A 16,180-nucleotide genomic window follows, 5' to 3' on the forward strand; every position below is an offset into this window, starting at 1 on the left:
TCCCTTCCTTTTCCGGAATGAACCCGAGCGTCGTTGAAATTCAAACGCCAGCATCATTCGATTTCACTGCTTTAATTTCAAAGTTCAGTTAAGGTATTCATAGCTGGCTACAATATTTAGATTACACAAGCACAAATTAAGAGTGCGAGTTTTGTTACCGTATTTTAGCTTACCTGTGACTGCAGCTCAGCTTGGTACGTACTAAATTTTACTATTGTTAATTGTTCAGAATCATTTAATTCAAGTTCAAAGTTGAATCTCTTATTTCTAAATTGCGTAGATTCAAGTAGCTTTTGAAGTGATTGTTGAGGTAGTCCAAGACTAACCGTATTTTACTGAATTTCGATGTGCTTCAGAAAGAAAGCTCACTATTAACTTCAGTCACTAAATTAACTTTCGATTTTCCGGTTTTATTAATTCTTTGCTAAATTAAGTCAGGGTGTAGCGAAATTTATTACTTCTGACAAACTTTCAGTTTTCACACTGCACGTGTCAACCTTCAGTTGCCACACTTCTAGTGCTAATTATATGTGTAATAACCTTTCTTTTTCAGTTACTATAGTAATTGTCCTTAGGACTGGCGACTGTAATTTCCCCCAAATCTCAAATATCTAATTACCGCTAGTTAATTGTTAACGTAACGGCCGCACATTTACTTTCTTTATTAACTTTACCCCTTTTCAAAATTAATTTCCACCTGTTTCATTAGCATTTTTCCTTTCATTTAGATGTAACCCTTTCCTCCTTCTTTACTGACAGATCAACTTCGGTGACGATTGCTTTTCCCAAATTTCCATTAGGTACACGCGGTTTAATTTTTCACTGTCATTAAGGTCGATAAGTGAGGGGGAGGTGGTGAGGAAAGCTGAGAGAAAGAGAAGAGGACTCTCTTGTACTGAAGCTTCGCTAGTAAAGAACTCACCTATATGGTGAGACTTGTGTTCTTGCTAGTGTGCCACTTAGAGCCAGTGCCAGCGCCATATGAACCATCAGAGGTACTGCTTCTAGCATCACGCACACAGCGAGTGATGCGTGAGGGTACTTGTTTGTCTTTAGTCAGCCATCTAAACATTTGACATATTCTTCACGCATAGTCATGGCACAGAGTGAAATTGGTTTGGCTGACCAGCAAATGGGTCCATCTGCACACTGGAATCCACTGAGGTTTCAGAGGCTCATAGGGAATTACCTACATTCCTAATTAGCCGAACGAGAGACCTCGTACTTATATTTTTTCGGGCGCACGTCATTAATAACAGACTGCTGCCATCCATGACTCCAGTCGCCGAAAGCATCGTGGTGTGCTGACCTGACCTGAAGAAGAGTAAAGTATTCGTTGCTATGGTGTAGGGATCCAACATATACTTCTCAGCACCCTGTTCATTGGAACCATCTTTTTACTTATGGAATAGTAGAGTATCGATGCTTGACAGCAGTGTAGTTTTTGACCCATACCAAGCATTCACAGATATGAATCAATTAAATTCATTAGTTCTGGTTAGTGTCGTGTGTTGATCCCCACCTGGTCACTTTGTTCACCATGGACCGCATGTCATTGAAAGCGTTAGTCCAATAAAGACAGGTTTGTGTGCCGTTTCTTTAGCTATAGATTTAGTCTTGTGATGTTAAGAATGAATAAATCTGTTGTTAGTTAATCTGTTGTTAGTTAGACCACAACTCCTTCCTGTGTTCTGATTAATATTAACATTGCCATTTTTATCAAAGTCTTGATTGTAAGTGGTAAAGGAGAATCGGGCAATTGGCGAGCTGCTGCCAGGATCTAGGTCCTAGGCCCTTCTGTGATGCTGTCATTTAGCGTCCTTGCCAAACATGTTCACATTATGATGAAATTAAAAAAAAATCAGAAAAATATGTTTCATTAGTATGTTGTGGATACGTAATTCTGTGATTTTGTTGTTTAAGTATTTATTTGTTTTATTTACGTTGTATTAGTGTCAGTGACTTCTGTGTCACATGTGGACTGTTTACCCGTTGGTTCTAACAGCATTGTATTACTATTTTTCTGGTGTATACCATTGTATATTTTTTTATTTGGTTATTTTTTATTCTGAATCTCGTTTACTATTGTCATAGTCTCGAACTGCATACGGCTTTGCCTTTTTTTACGTCTTTGTATTGTACTGTGTATATCTTGTGAGTTAGATAGTACGGTTGTCCACGTGTTGTACGGTTAAAGGCACATGCCACACTCGTCGGTAAAGAGAACATGATGCCAATCCTGAGCGGTCAATTCGGCATGTCGTTGGGCCCATCTGTACCGCACTGCATGGTGTCGTGGTTGCAAAGACGGACCTCGCCAAGGACGTCGGAAGTGAAATTGCGCATCATGCAGCCTATTGCACACAATTTGCGTCGTAACAAGACGTCCTGTGGCTGCACGAAAAGTATTATTCAACATGGTGACGTTGCTTTCAGGGATCCGAGCTATAATCCGTAGGTAGCGGTGATCCACCACAGTAGTAGACCTTGGGCGGCCTGAGCGAGGCATGTGATCGACAGTTCTTGTCTCTCTGTATCTCCTCCATGTCCGAACAACATCCCTTTGGTTCACTCCGAGACGCCTGAACACTTTCCTTGTTGAAAGCTCTTCCTAGCATAAAGTAAGAATTCGGACGCGATCGAATAGTGATATAGATCCTCTAGGCATAGTGGAACTACAGACAACACGAGCCGTGTACCCCCTTCCGTATAGAATGACTGGAACTGATCGGCTGTTGGACCCCGTCCGTCTAATAGGCGCTGCTCTTGCATGGCTGTTTGCATTTTTGGGCTGGTTTAGTGACATCTCTGAACAGTCAAAGCGACTGTGTCTGTGATACAATATCCACAGTCAACGTCTATCTGCTGGATTTGTGGGAACAGGGGTGCTGCAAAACTCTTTTGATGTGTGTGTGTGACATACCCGTATGCACCAAAGTCATGGGTAACCATTTGGTATAAAAATTATAGTGATTCGCTAAAGGTAAATCAGTCCTTGCTCTCCCAGCGACGGTTATTGTGACATGCCAGTAGTAGTACCCAAAAACTTTGCAGACAATAGAGTCCATAATAACGTGGAAAACAACGTTCTCGTGTACACCAAGTCTTGCACATACGGCAAAATTTGAAATATGCTGAACATGAAACAAATAACAATAGCGGCATTCTGCGACTGTACTTCGAATGAGACAAAGTAAAATAGATGACTGCGTCAGTTAATTTAGTATATGCAATTTTCACTCTCATCCCCAGGTAGATACAGTGATTAATTTGCGTATTTACCTTTTCTGCAGTCAGTCGTCAGCTTTGCCTTTTATTTTACTATAAGATTAGTTATATGTCAGTTATTGTTAAGGAAGTGGTCCAGAATCATTTTTCTTCTTCTTTTCCACTACAGTCCATGACTGGTCCTGGCCTTCTCGATTACCGACCGTTTACGTTCTCTGCTTTTTCCTTCCATACTCGTACTTCATCTTGATGAGGTCAACCAACATATTGCCAACCACCTAGCTCTTGGTCGACCTTTTATTTTGGTGGCATACAGTCCGCCATTTTACCTGTCTGGGCATCCTATCATTTGCCATCCTTACCATATGTCCTAACCAGCATATTCTTCGAGATTTTTAAATTTTTGTTGCATGTTTCCCTTATATAACCAGTTGTATTATATAGTTGCACCTTTGTTTCACCGACCGTTGTGGCCGAGCGATTCTAGGCACTTCAGTCCGGAACCCCGCGACTGCTACAGTCGCAGGTTCTAATCCTGCCTCGGGCATGGATGTGTGTGATGTCCTTAGGTTAGTTAGGTTTAAGTAGTTCTGAGTTCTAAGGGACTGATGATCTCAATTGTTGAGTCCCATAGTGCTCAGAGCCATTTTTCAACCTTAGTTGTCGACCCTGTGCCCTCCTCACTGATCCATAAGTTTTCCGCAGAATTTTACTTTCAAATACATTTAGGATGTCTTCATCCATGTTATCTCTGACACATATGTAACGATTGCTCATACAAGAGATTACTGTTAACTGGGTTGTATTCCCAATTAGAGAATTCTTAAACACCTGTAAGTGTGCGTAATAGCTGTTTCCTGCTTGCACCCTTTCCCTCTCTCATTGTCTCGTATTATCATCGCAGTTTGAAACGACACCTATATAATCGACGCAGATGACAGCTTTAAAACGTTTATTGTTGACCTTCAGGTGGAGGGGTGTTCTTCAGCTATTAGAATTGGCATTTACAATGTGTTTTGTCTTGTTTTCGTTCTCATTAAGTCCAGTTTTTCTCCTTCTGAAACCATTTATTTAAAAGTTTTTACACCGGAATTATAATATTTTCTGCATATGCACATATGTGATTGGATTTCATCATTATTTTATCTCTGTTCTCGGTAATTTGTATCAGATCATTTAGTGCCTATTTGAACAGGACTGCAGAGAAGTAGTAGTCAATAACGTTTTGCCTTTATAGTTCTCTTGGACTAACATTTCTCCTTACTTATACCACTGAGGACATATTATTCCAGTTTTTGAGTCCTGTGTGATGTTTCCATTTTCGGGTATATTATTCATTAGTTCATGTATTTTGGGTATTAGAGGTTGGCTGTCATATTTTATGAGTTCTAACACTATCCCATCTTCACCAGATGCACGATTATTTTTAAAATTATGTATCAACAATATCAACGACTCCATCTCCAGCATTGTTGATGTTTTGGCTTCTTACTTTTTTCTTGCCTCTATATTCTATTCCAGTTCTTGTGGATCTCGTTAAAGGTGGTCTTGGTTGGTTATGAGCATTGTAGCACCCACGAGAAAGGGCCAAATCTTGTGAGTTCGTACACAATGAAGAGAAAGTTAAGAGATACTGGTCGCCTAGGAACGACAACAGCCAGACCTTAGAGCATGGTTACACAAAATGTCAAGAGTCTCCTAAGCACAGCGGGGAAAATACTGACCATTGACGCCATGGAGGCGACAGTTGGGTATAACGATAACACTCAGAGCTGTAGAAACGGCAACATCATAACTGCAGACAGGGAGCGAGCGTAAGAGTGGGATAAAAGGAGTGAATGTTTGCAAGGGCCACCTGTACGTTACGAAAAGCCTATAGCAGGCCTGAGACATGATCTAGCGTCAGACGCCTCGTTCCTTCCACTCATCCCCCGAGCATTATTGCATAATTAGAGCTAATAAGATGGTGAGGACCCTTCGACAACAGGACATATCAGGGACTGGTGGGGGTGAAATGGAAAACTGAATAAAACTCGGGCACAGGATGAGCTATATTGCAGCCAGAGTAGGAAGTCGGTAGTAACGTCAACAGACGCAGCAGAAGAGAGTAGCCAAGCAGGACTAAGCAGAGGTATCTGCAGTAGTTTCAGCGCAGCTGATGGAATCCTAGTTGTTTATCTAGGGAAATCTGCGTGTCATTTAGTGGTGCGGGCTCAGTTAGTGCTGACATTTCCATTTTAAGTAGAAGAAACTGTGCTACTTAAGTTTCCATCTCTGTATCAAAACTTAGTTTTTTCGTGGGTACATTTTCTTTAGAGTAAAAGTATCAAGAGTTGATAACGTTTTCTGAATAAAATTAGAAGTTGTAAAGCACTCAAGGTGTTTCCATGCCTTACCTTTTGGAATAAGGGTATTTTAACAACATAGTCACTTAGACCAATCGACTATTTCCCTTCTTCTGGAACTCTGTCGCCCAGTCACAAACAACATTAATGTTTGGGACCAGAAAACATCTCTTCAAAATATTGTGTCCACCTCTGCAATATTTTTCGTTGGAATCTGATTATTTCACCATTTATGCTTTTGCACTCATCTAGTTTTGGTTGAAAAATTTTTCTCATCTTCTTATTGCATGATATAATTTTCTTGTTTCATTCTGTTCATTTAGTTCTTCTGCTGCTTAAGATGCGACTTTCAGCCATTACACATCCTATGAGTGTGCGACCTTAATTCTCTATACATCTTTACATTTTTTCTCATCTCAATCATTGCAATCTCAGTCATGATACATTTTTATACACTATTTCTAGACTACATTTGTCATCAAACTATTCATTTATTATTTCTCTTCTTCCAGTCGTTTCTTCTGCTGCCTCTTTCTCACCGTCCTGTGCCCTGTTCACTTATCTTCATTTTTTATTACTTCCTTACCTGCTGTCAGAAAATCTTTAATTTTTATTAGTTTTATAAATCTTCTAATTAAATTTTCCTCGAGACATTTAAGTCTCAGCTTTATCGACGATAATGATGTAAGCTAAAGAAATGAATTAAGATTTCTACGAAGGCCGGGACTCGAAACCGGGTCTTCTTGCTTAATTGTCGTAATATGGCAGAGTTGCTGTCTATTACGCCACTGCAGCACTATGGTCGACATTTCTTCAATAACTACCGAAGGCCAATGCCCTCCCCGAATTTAGGGGGAAAATAAGCTGAAGATATGAAGTTTGCGTTGCGAAGGGCATTGGACTTGGAGAGTTCTTGCTATAACAGCACTCGTAGTGCTGCTGTGATGTAACGATCAGCATTTCTGCTCAGTAAACAAATAGATCCGGGTTCGAGTCCCGGCCGGTGCACAAATTTTATTAATGTCTTCAGCTTTCATAATTATTGAATATCTATTGGTTTGTTTTCACAGTTTCTGGGACAATCAGTTTTCCTGTGCGAATATTCCAATTCACCCTTTTCTCCACCGCAGTTTTGTGTGTTACAGCTAACTTCTCTTTCACTAGAGCTCCTACAGCAGAGTAATCAGTATCTCAGTATTTACCCCTTGCAGCTACGTACTTAAGTGACTGACGAGGCATATATTGCTCTTACTAACACACAATCTCTTGTGCTAACTACCCCAATTACAGCTGATATCTATTTTGCGAGTTGTATTCCTTTATGTGGAAATAGGTATTCTTGATCATTAAATTAGTTCTAGCACCAACTAACATAGTGAAGCTCCATTTTCTCTACTTTATTCACGTAAAATGCCTCTCCCTGACAATTTTCCACATTCATTTCGTCGACCCTTGCATTAAAGTCTACTAAAACTAGCAGTAGGTCGCTATTTCGTACTTCACTTCAGGCATTTTTATCTTCATAAAACTACTCTTTCATTCCTTCTTCTGCTTCCGCTGTTGGTGCGTATGCTGTATTTCTCTGTTATTCTCAGTCTGCCGAGTATTTCATTTTGAGGTTCGAATCCCAACGTACTTGTTTTAACCCATTTTGTTATTTTATATCCTTTTACAGATTGAACGGTTTTCTTCGGCTCCACTCTACAGTAAGGAATGCTGACGCGTATCTATACTTCCATGCCTTTGGAATCTCTTTCTCGTAATGCCAAAACATTGTACTTAAACTTCGTAATCTCTTGGACTATATGTTCCGTTTTCCCCGCTTCAACATTCTTCGTGTAATCCAAGTTACTACCTGGTGGTTTTTAATTCCATAGAAATGTTGCCATCTCTACGTGGTTTATTTTTTTATTTGAGACCTCCCAGCCCTGAGATGTGGGAGACGTTTTATATGTCTTCTTTGCCGAGATCTGCCCTGCTTGGATGGTCATGATGGTAGCTATGCTACCGGTGGCATAGCCCTCACCTTCCCTGAACCACAGAGACACCCCCCCCCACCACCCTTTCCCCCTAGCGGCACTGATAGTGTCCTAAATGAGGCAGTGTACCACGGGACGGCTCCAAATATTGCGTTGCAAACAATATCAAAATTACCGTCTTGTTTTTCCCGTGAACTGCCAACTTCGGCATGTTATATGGTATTATTTAATATTCTCATTCTATCGTTGAGAGTGTAATGAAAGCACATACCCTCCACTTATTACGTAAATACAGCTTCGTTTTGCTTTCTATATGAACACATTTGTGTAGTTACTCAATGTGTTTCGATATACATGACGCTGCCTCTCTGTATCTCCACAGAATATGCACAGCTTCTGTTTTTGAATGCTGTCAGTGGTTAATGCTCTTATAAACAAATTCCACGCAGTACGCAACTGACAGGGGCGGTTCGTAAGTAATTTTGTGTATTGTATAATTCCGAAACCCATTCTAAACAACACTTGACAAATGATTCAAGTCTATAAATTTCATAATGATTGTAAACCGCGTAAAGCTGCAAACGTTACCAACTTGTCGACTGCTATTGTAAGTAATTTGATTGCGTTTCTGTTTTGGTTATGTCAGAAGGCTGGATTACTTCAGCTTCCCATGCTAGTGTATCCAGTGCAAACCCTTCACGTCTGGATAACTGCAGCAGTCAATATCCATGAATCTATTTACTGTATTAAAGACTCGATCTCTCTCCACAATTTTGCCCCTCTACACTTTCCTTCATTAGTAAACTGAAAATATCTTGAAGCCACAGGATACATCCGATCAACTGACCCCCTTTTTAATCAACTTCCTCCCCAATTACTTTCACTACCTACTCACCAGTTATTCGGTTCTTCTATAACACTATATTTCAGAAGCTGCTACTCTTTATAAAATAAATAAATTAATTAATTAAATAAAATAATATATTAATTATTATTTATATATTATCGTGATTGGTTGTAATTAATATTTGCTTATCTGGAACGTGGACGTTTAATTATTTGGTATCAGACGCTTGACAATGGCTTTTTCGTAAGTGCAATTTTATTCGTAGTTGACTGTGAAATAAGACTCAAATAATCGGACTTCGTATTTAATTCATTTGCAAAGACTGCTGCGGTAGGTGCGGACTCAAAATTCAAATCTCAACATTAGAATAATTTGCCAGCCATGTCAATACGTCGTGCAGAGGTGACTGTCTACTAAACATAAAAAAAGTTTACACAGTTAGTTAAATCAGATATATTCAATGAATAAGCGTACAGTTAAATAATTCAACTTACTTTCATAAATATAGAACCTTTACAGAGTCGAGTGCCTAGTGAGATTGCAACTCGCAGTGTTCTATATAACATCAAAAATGGCGGTGTGCCAGTTAATAAAATATACGTGCTTCCAGCCTCAGCTATTCTACAAGACCTCCTCCTTCTTACTGAAACATAAGAGTGTCATAATATTAAATCAGATATATTCAATGACTAAGCCTACAGTTAAATTAATCAACTTACTTTCATAAATATAGAATCTTTACAGAGCCTAGTGAGATTGCAACTCGCAGTGTTCTATATAACATCAAAAATGGCGGTGTGCTAGTTAATAAAATATACGTGCTTCCAGCCTCAGCTATTCTACAAGACCTCCTCCTTTTTACTGAAACATAAGAGTGTCATAATTGTGTTTTGTTTTATCAGCGGCAAAGCGCTGCAGTTCTGTGCCATAGGCTTTATTTATTAGTCAGACATTAATTATTTAATTAAGATTTCGCGTTTCTGTGGAAACAAAGGACACACCTGTAGGCGACCTATTCACCTAAAAGCACAAGAAAATCTAAGTTATCTACAACTATTTACATGACATACATTATACAGTATATTATATACAAAATTTGAATGACGTGCGTGCGCCGTAAAGGTTATTATGTTGGCAAAATAGAGTGCGCGCTTGTGCAGAAGCGACTATGTGACTCCGGCACCGCCAATATATTGCAAATTTACATCACGTGGCACAGTATTAGAGTTCAAATTGTTCGTGTGCGTGCGCGTTTCTTAGTCGTTGAACAAAGAAAGTATTCCACCAAGATTACATATGAAGAGTACATTCTATGACAGGTAACTTAATTTTAAAAGTACAATATTTGTTATAATACAATGCAACTTTAGATTGTTGAATGTTCTTAGTGTATGTAGGCTGTTTAGGTTCTTATATTGGTAACGCCGCCGCCACGTAGCGCTCTATGTATGAAAATCACTGGCTGTGCTGTGTGCAGTCTGTGGCTAGTCTGCATTGTTGTCTGCCATTGTAGTGTCAGGCAGCTGGACGTGAACAGCGCGTAGCATTGCGCAGTTGGAGGTTAGCCGCCAGCAGTGGTGGATGTGGGGGGAGAGATGGCGGAGTTTTGAAATTTGTAATACTGGATATTATGAACTGCTGTGTATGATTTTTCAACACTATTAAGGTAAATACATTGTTTGTTCTCTATCAAAATCTTTCACTTGCTAACTATGCCTATCAGTAGTTAGTGCCTTCCGTAGCTTGAATCTTTTATTTAGCTGGCAGTAGTGGCGCTTGCTGTATTGCAGCAGTACGAGTAACCAAGATTTTTGTGAGGTAAGCGATTTGTGAAACGCATAGGTTAATTTTAGTCAGGGCCATTCATTTGTAGGGATTTCTGAAAGTCAGATTGCGTTGCGCTAAAAAATATTGTGTGTCAGTTTAAGCACAGTCCTGTATAATTGTTCTAAGGGACGTTTCATATGGCGACCCTGCCAGGATACCTAACTGGAATCTTCTGATTTTTTCTTGTAGGTTGTGTAATTAGTGTAGATTTTGTTTATTGCTAGTGCGTAATTGTAGAAAGAATCTCCTTTGTAGTTGCAGCCTTTCATTGTTGTACAGTAAAACAGTTGTGGCATGCATGTAGATTTGCACCAAGTATTTCGCAGCTGCACTTGCAATTAACGAGATATTATTTTCAGTGCTATGTTAATGTGTTCTCTTATTTTTGCTCTTCAAATTGTGCTTTTCTGTGTTATCGTATGAAATATTGTGACAATAATGGCGTGTGAAAAACGTAACACTAGGCTCCAAAGTAAACTGAGAAATAATAGTGACAACGAGTGTAGCTTATCAGCACCACTGTGTAGTGAATTAACAGAGATTCGAAGTAGTAATTTGGTAATTGTACATAGGGAAATGGAGCGGGCTGCAAACAATGGTGTAGACAGTGAAACAAATAGTGAACAGGGAAGCATTATCGATCGATCGGTCGGCAACAGCTTACCTCAGGGTTCCGAAATGACGGGACACAATCTTGCAAATACTGTAGATTCAGGTTTTGCGTCCTCACCCTTTTCACAAATAAGTCAAGACACATTTTCTGCTTTTCAAACTGCGAATATTGCCGGTTCAAATGCATTGCCGAATAGCACTGAGGAACATTTTTCAGACACCAGTGCATTATTATTACAATTAATGCAACAAATAGGACAAAAGCATAAAAAGTTAGACACAATGGAACAAAATCTTCAAAATTTAGACACAATGGAACAAAATCAGAGACAAACACAGCAAAATTTAGACACAATGGAACAAAATCTTCAAAAGTTAGACACAATAGAACAAAATCAGAGACAAACACAGCAAAAGCTTGAAAAGTTAGACACCACGCTTGAACAAACACGTGAAGATTTAACTACTGAGTTACATAACATCCAATCGAAATGTCAAAAAGTCTGTAATGACGTAAAAACACAAATTTGTGAGCATTTCCAACCAATTTTTTCACGTCATGGAAATGCATTACAGGATCACGAAGCAGCCATAAAAGAACTGCAAACTATTGTTCATGAAAATCACAACACCTTGCAAGCTAAAATTGATTCAGTTGCATCTATCGATTCGGTTACGCAACTTGCAAAAACTCAAGAAAACTTAAAGGACACAGTAGATACGATTTCTACACAAATGGACCCTCTGAAACTTGGTTCAGAAAAACACACTGAGGAAATAAGTACACTATCAGAGAAAGTAGCCGAACTTTTGGATCAGTTCACTAATTTATCTACGAAGGTAGATCAAAATCTGAATGAAACAAAACCGGTAGTCTTTAATGACACAGAAGAGCGCGAACAAATTAGGAAACTGAAACAAAATATGAATCAAATTAATACGCAACACCAAAGAGAAATCCGGGAAGTACAAGATCAGCTGACACAGGTAATACAAGAATTACGTATTTCAGAGGACACTCGTGCTCCAATACGGGAAGAGGAACATAGAAATATGGAACAGCCACAAAATAATAACACAGGGCACTTCGGAAATTATGAAAGAAATTGGCAAGGTACACCGAATTTTGAGATGGAACCGCCGAAACGACGTAACAATGACCGACATGCGACTCGCCGACATGATGATTTTGACTATAAGCTGTTCATTACTACACGTAAATTCAAAACGTTAAAGAATTCCGCCAACGACATTCATCCACAAGTGTGGCTCCATCAATTCTCTCATTGTTTTCCTCCCAACTGGTCATTAGAACACAGATTAGGTTTTATGTGTGGCTACTTAGAGAATGAACCAGCTGCAAGAATGCGATCGGTCATTCACGATTGCCACAGTGAAGGAGAATTTTACCATGCCTTCCTCTCAGCATATTGGTCTCAAGCCACACTAGACCGAGTAAAACATGGCATCATAATGATGAAACATTTCGAACAATCTGAATTTTCCAGTCTTGTAAAATATTTTGAAGACAAGTTGCACAAGAATCAGTACCTTGTCAAACCCATACAGCCCCTCAGAACTCATCCGCATTTGCTTAATCAAATTACCTTAACATTTGCGGCATTTTATTTTGGCAGGACGTTGCAAAGACGACATTGAAGCTTTTCAGGGGCTCTTACAAGATCTGGAAATTGGCACTGACAATCGCGGAACGCGAAAACAGGAGCACAACAATTACAAGTCACATCCATCACAATTCCGCGAAGACAGAAACAATAACTGGACACGACAAGGCTATTCTCACAACACAATTCGTGACCAAAACAGACACCACCCGTATGACAACCGTTGGCAGAGTAGTAATAATTACAGGGAAAGATCACCTCTCCACGGTAATGACTATCACAAAGAAAATCAGAGAATCAGACAATATGGGAACCAAAACAATTATTATTATGAAGGACAGAATAACCTTAGACGCAACGGTCCAGCGCGCAGTTACGATTCCGGGAGAAATTCTCCACCACTTAACCGACAAGAAAGAAACTGCAGGAACTACCGACATGACGACAGACGATGTGATCGTAGTGACAGACCTGAATTGCATCAGAACTGGCGGGATTTAAACAGGCAAGGTGAATTTGTAGAAGTTAGGTCTCCTAATCCCAGTAACGACGCGCGCCAACAAAGAAACAGACAATGACTCGCACCGCAGGTAGCCATGTGCGCCTGCTGGCTCAGGGAAAAATAACATAGACGCTTACCTTGAGAAAAATTCCAGTATTCTTTACCGACGTATGCCACATGATAATTGTGTCGAAGTTGAAACTCTGCATTCTAGGAAGAGTAAAGGTTTACACCACATTTCACATGTAAAACCGTTTATTGAAAGATAATCGGCTTTTTAACTTTGTCTTTGCCATATAACTTTTCACTTTACATTACCAGTATGCTTCGTCAGACTTAGTATCTGTTAACATGCAACAGTGTTTGAAGTTAAATATCCAGTCAAGAACCAAGAGAACTTATTTTAACAGAAATTACGAATGCATTGTTATAGTGAATGGATGACACAGTGTTGTTTTTTGTACATTCTTGCATGTAAGTTGCACGATCGCGTAACGATATGAGGCTCACATACTTGGAACATATACCGGCACTGCTAATGAGATTTTCATGCAACATTTTGGTTTGCTTGAGAGTGGATTCTGGATTTGAGGTGCTTTCTGTGAAATGCCAGATGACACAGTGGTTGGTTTGTGTGACAGCTACACGATTTTATCACGACGCTGCTAATGAGTGACAATTTACAATGCTGCTTTTGCGGTGTATCTGTTTTATATCTGCACAGTTTTTTCTGAATTCTTCTGGAAAGTGAGACATGTTTTAGTGGTGACTTTTGTGCTACAAGGAGACAGCCTTTTCCTAGGAACAACAATACGTTACAGCACAGTACTTTCCTCATCACGACAATAAGCATAATAACTAAGATATCTATACGTAAAGCATTTCACTTTTGTTTATCATGAGGTAAGTACATTGAATTCTGCAGAACTTAGCTTTTGGAGGACAATAACTATGACACTTCCACAGAGATTATCTTACAGCAAGACGCACATTAAGCGCTACAGGACACGCATTTGAGTGATTAATTTTGTACATAAACCGTTTATTTTTCAAGATTTTTGAATTACAAAGAAAGTTTTCCGTGATACATTTCATTCCATTGTTGTAATCTGTAACACCTGAGGGTTTAATTACATTAATCCTCAGGGGGGTACACGCTTACTTTGTGTACCATGTGTTTGGCAAGCACAAGGATCCCTAGCTAATATGGTATTTGCTTATACAACTTTACACATCGGTACCATATTCCTCTAAAACAGAATTACACAGCTATCTGATCATTTAACTGACAGAGACAAACTTTTTTACTATGTCAGTGACACATGTTTATGCAATTACAGAGTTGGATTACTTCACACTTACGAAATTGTATTTGGTCTGTACTTTGTGAACTGTTCGTATCTTTTCGGACCCATTGTGATATTATGAGAGCTTTGAATGATATATTTGGTATGGGATCACGATTTTTAAAGTACGTTTGAGGCAGATGACACTTTTGACATGAGCAGAAAATTTTTTTTTGGTTTTGAAATTATTGGAGGAAGCTACAACGATTTTGAGAGTTGACTGAGGTGTTATGATGTTATTATTACGATGACTATGTGTATTATGCTGTTGCGGTATGTTTATGATCAATAAGCTGATGCTATATGAGTTATTTGATTATGCTACATATTTATAATGATGAAATATTGAAGAGTGTCGATGAATATGTATATGTGTAATAAGGTAAGGAGTAATGAATAGTGGTTAGGGACGCTGACTTATGAAAAAGGATGTTGGAAACCAAGAATCGTACTTTAAGAGTTATGAAATGTATGTAAATGCATGAATGTATTACAATACCGACGAAAATTTTTTGGACGATGTTATATTCATAGGATTTTGTTTCTACACATTTGCAACGCAAATTCTTGATCTGTGAAATATTATTATATGACACTGTCACTGTAGCACAAACTGCTGTCGTAAATATTTCCGTAAGAAAGTTAAGTGACCATCTGCCCGTAATGTGTCGTGGGCACCCAGCTGTGTCAGACGCCTGGAGAACAAGCCATTAGTGTGTGCCTTTTCAGAGGCACAGGTAGAAGAAAAAGGGGGAGGCCATTATCCTCGCTATTGACATTTCCTTGTTGAAAGCATACTGTGGAGCTCGTAATTTATGATATATACTAAAATGCCTAATGAAATGATGAGAAACATTTTACATCTATTGTCTTTGTACTTGAGAGATTGCTCATTTTGTTTAATATCTGGTTTCCAGCTGTGTTGCAGCATTAGTTTTATAAAATAAACTTGGATGCATTTGCTAATGTGAACACTTTCTGTCAACAGATCTATTAAATAATTATTTTATGATCCACATTCTTCGAAAAAGGAGCTCTTGGAATGGAAAGAACAATAAGATGGAACTGATAACAATAACTGCATATATAATTTTCTTTTCAAGTACTTGGTAATTTTTTGTAGAATTAGTTTTTGTGGTGCACCACTTTAATTACATAGACATTAAGATGTGAATATACATTTTCCTTGTCTGCATTATTGTCTTTAGTGTAATGTTTTTTTTTCTTTTGCTTGAGCTATGTCATGTTTAGATATAAGTTATTTCATTTGCTGCTGCTGTTTGCCAGGCATAGTGTTACTGAATTTGTCTTTGTGTTACTCTTCTAAGCCAGTTTACTACTGATTTATTTTGCTTGTTTGCTGCACATTGCCTTATATTAGTTGTAATATTGCAATTGCTTTGCTAATTTCTATAATGCTGCTTGCTTCGCAAATCTGCATTTTTTTTTCATTGCTGTTTGCGCTAATTGTTTTGTGCTGCTGCATTGAATCGTCCCTTAGTTTAGCATCTGAGCTCAGTAGATTAAAGTTAGCTTAAGAGGGGTAGCCTATATAAGAAACTGACTACGGACAATAGAGAAAGTATGCATTGAGAAGTCATACGATAAAGATTTGGGCCAAAATGAGGATTGTACACTGAGAAATAATTATTTTGATAGAAATATGAATAGAATACAGAAAGCAGGTATAGATAGGACTTTTTGGGAGTAATGATGAATGAAGGGAGATCTCCAAGAGGTAAAGAAAGTTTTGTTTGCAAAACACTGCAGGAAAACAAAACCTGTCCTTTCCTTGTGTTATCCCACTATGTGTTTATGTACCCTTGTTTATTTGTCTTTTTCCTGTCTTTATGTGTTTAGCTGATAAGA

Source organism: Schistocerca cancellata, chromosome 7, assembly GCF_023864275.1.
Source record: "Schistocerca cancellata isolate TAMUIC-IGC-003103 chromosome 7, iqSchCanc2.1, whole genome shotgun sequence".
Taxonomy (NCBI): domain Eukaryota; kingdom Metazoa; phylum Arthropoda; class Insecta; order Orthoptera; family Acrididae; genus Schistocerca; species Schistocerca cancellata.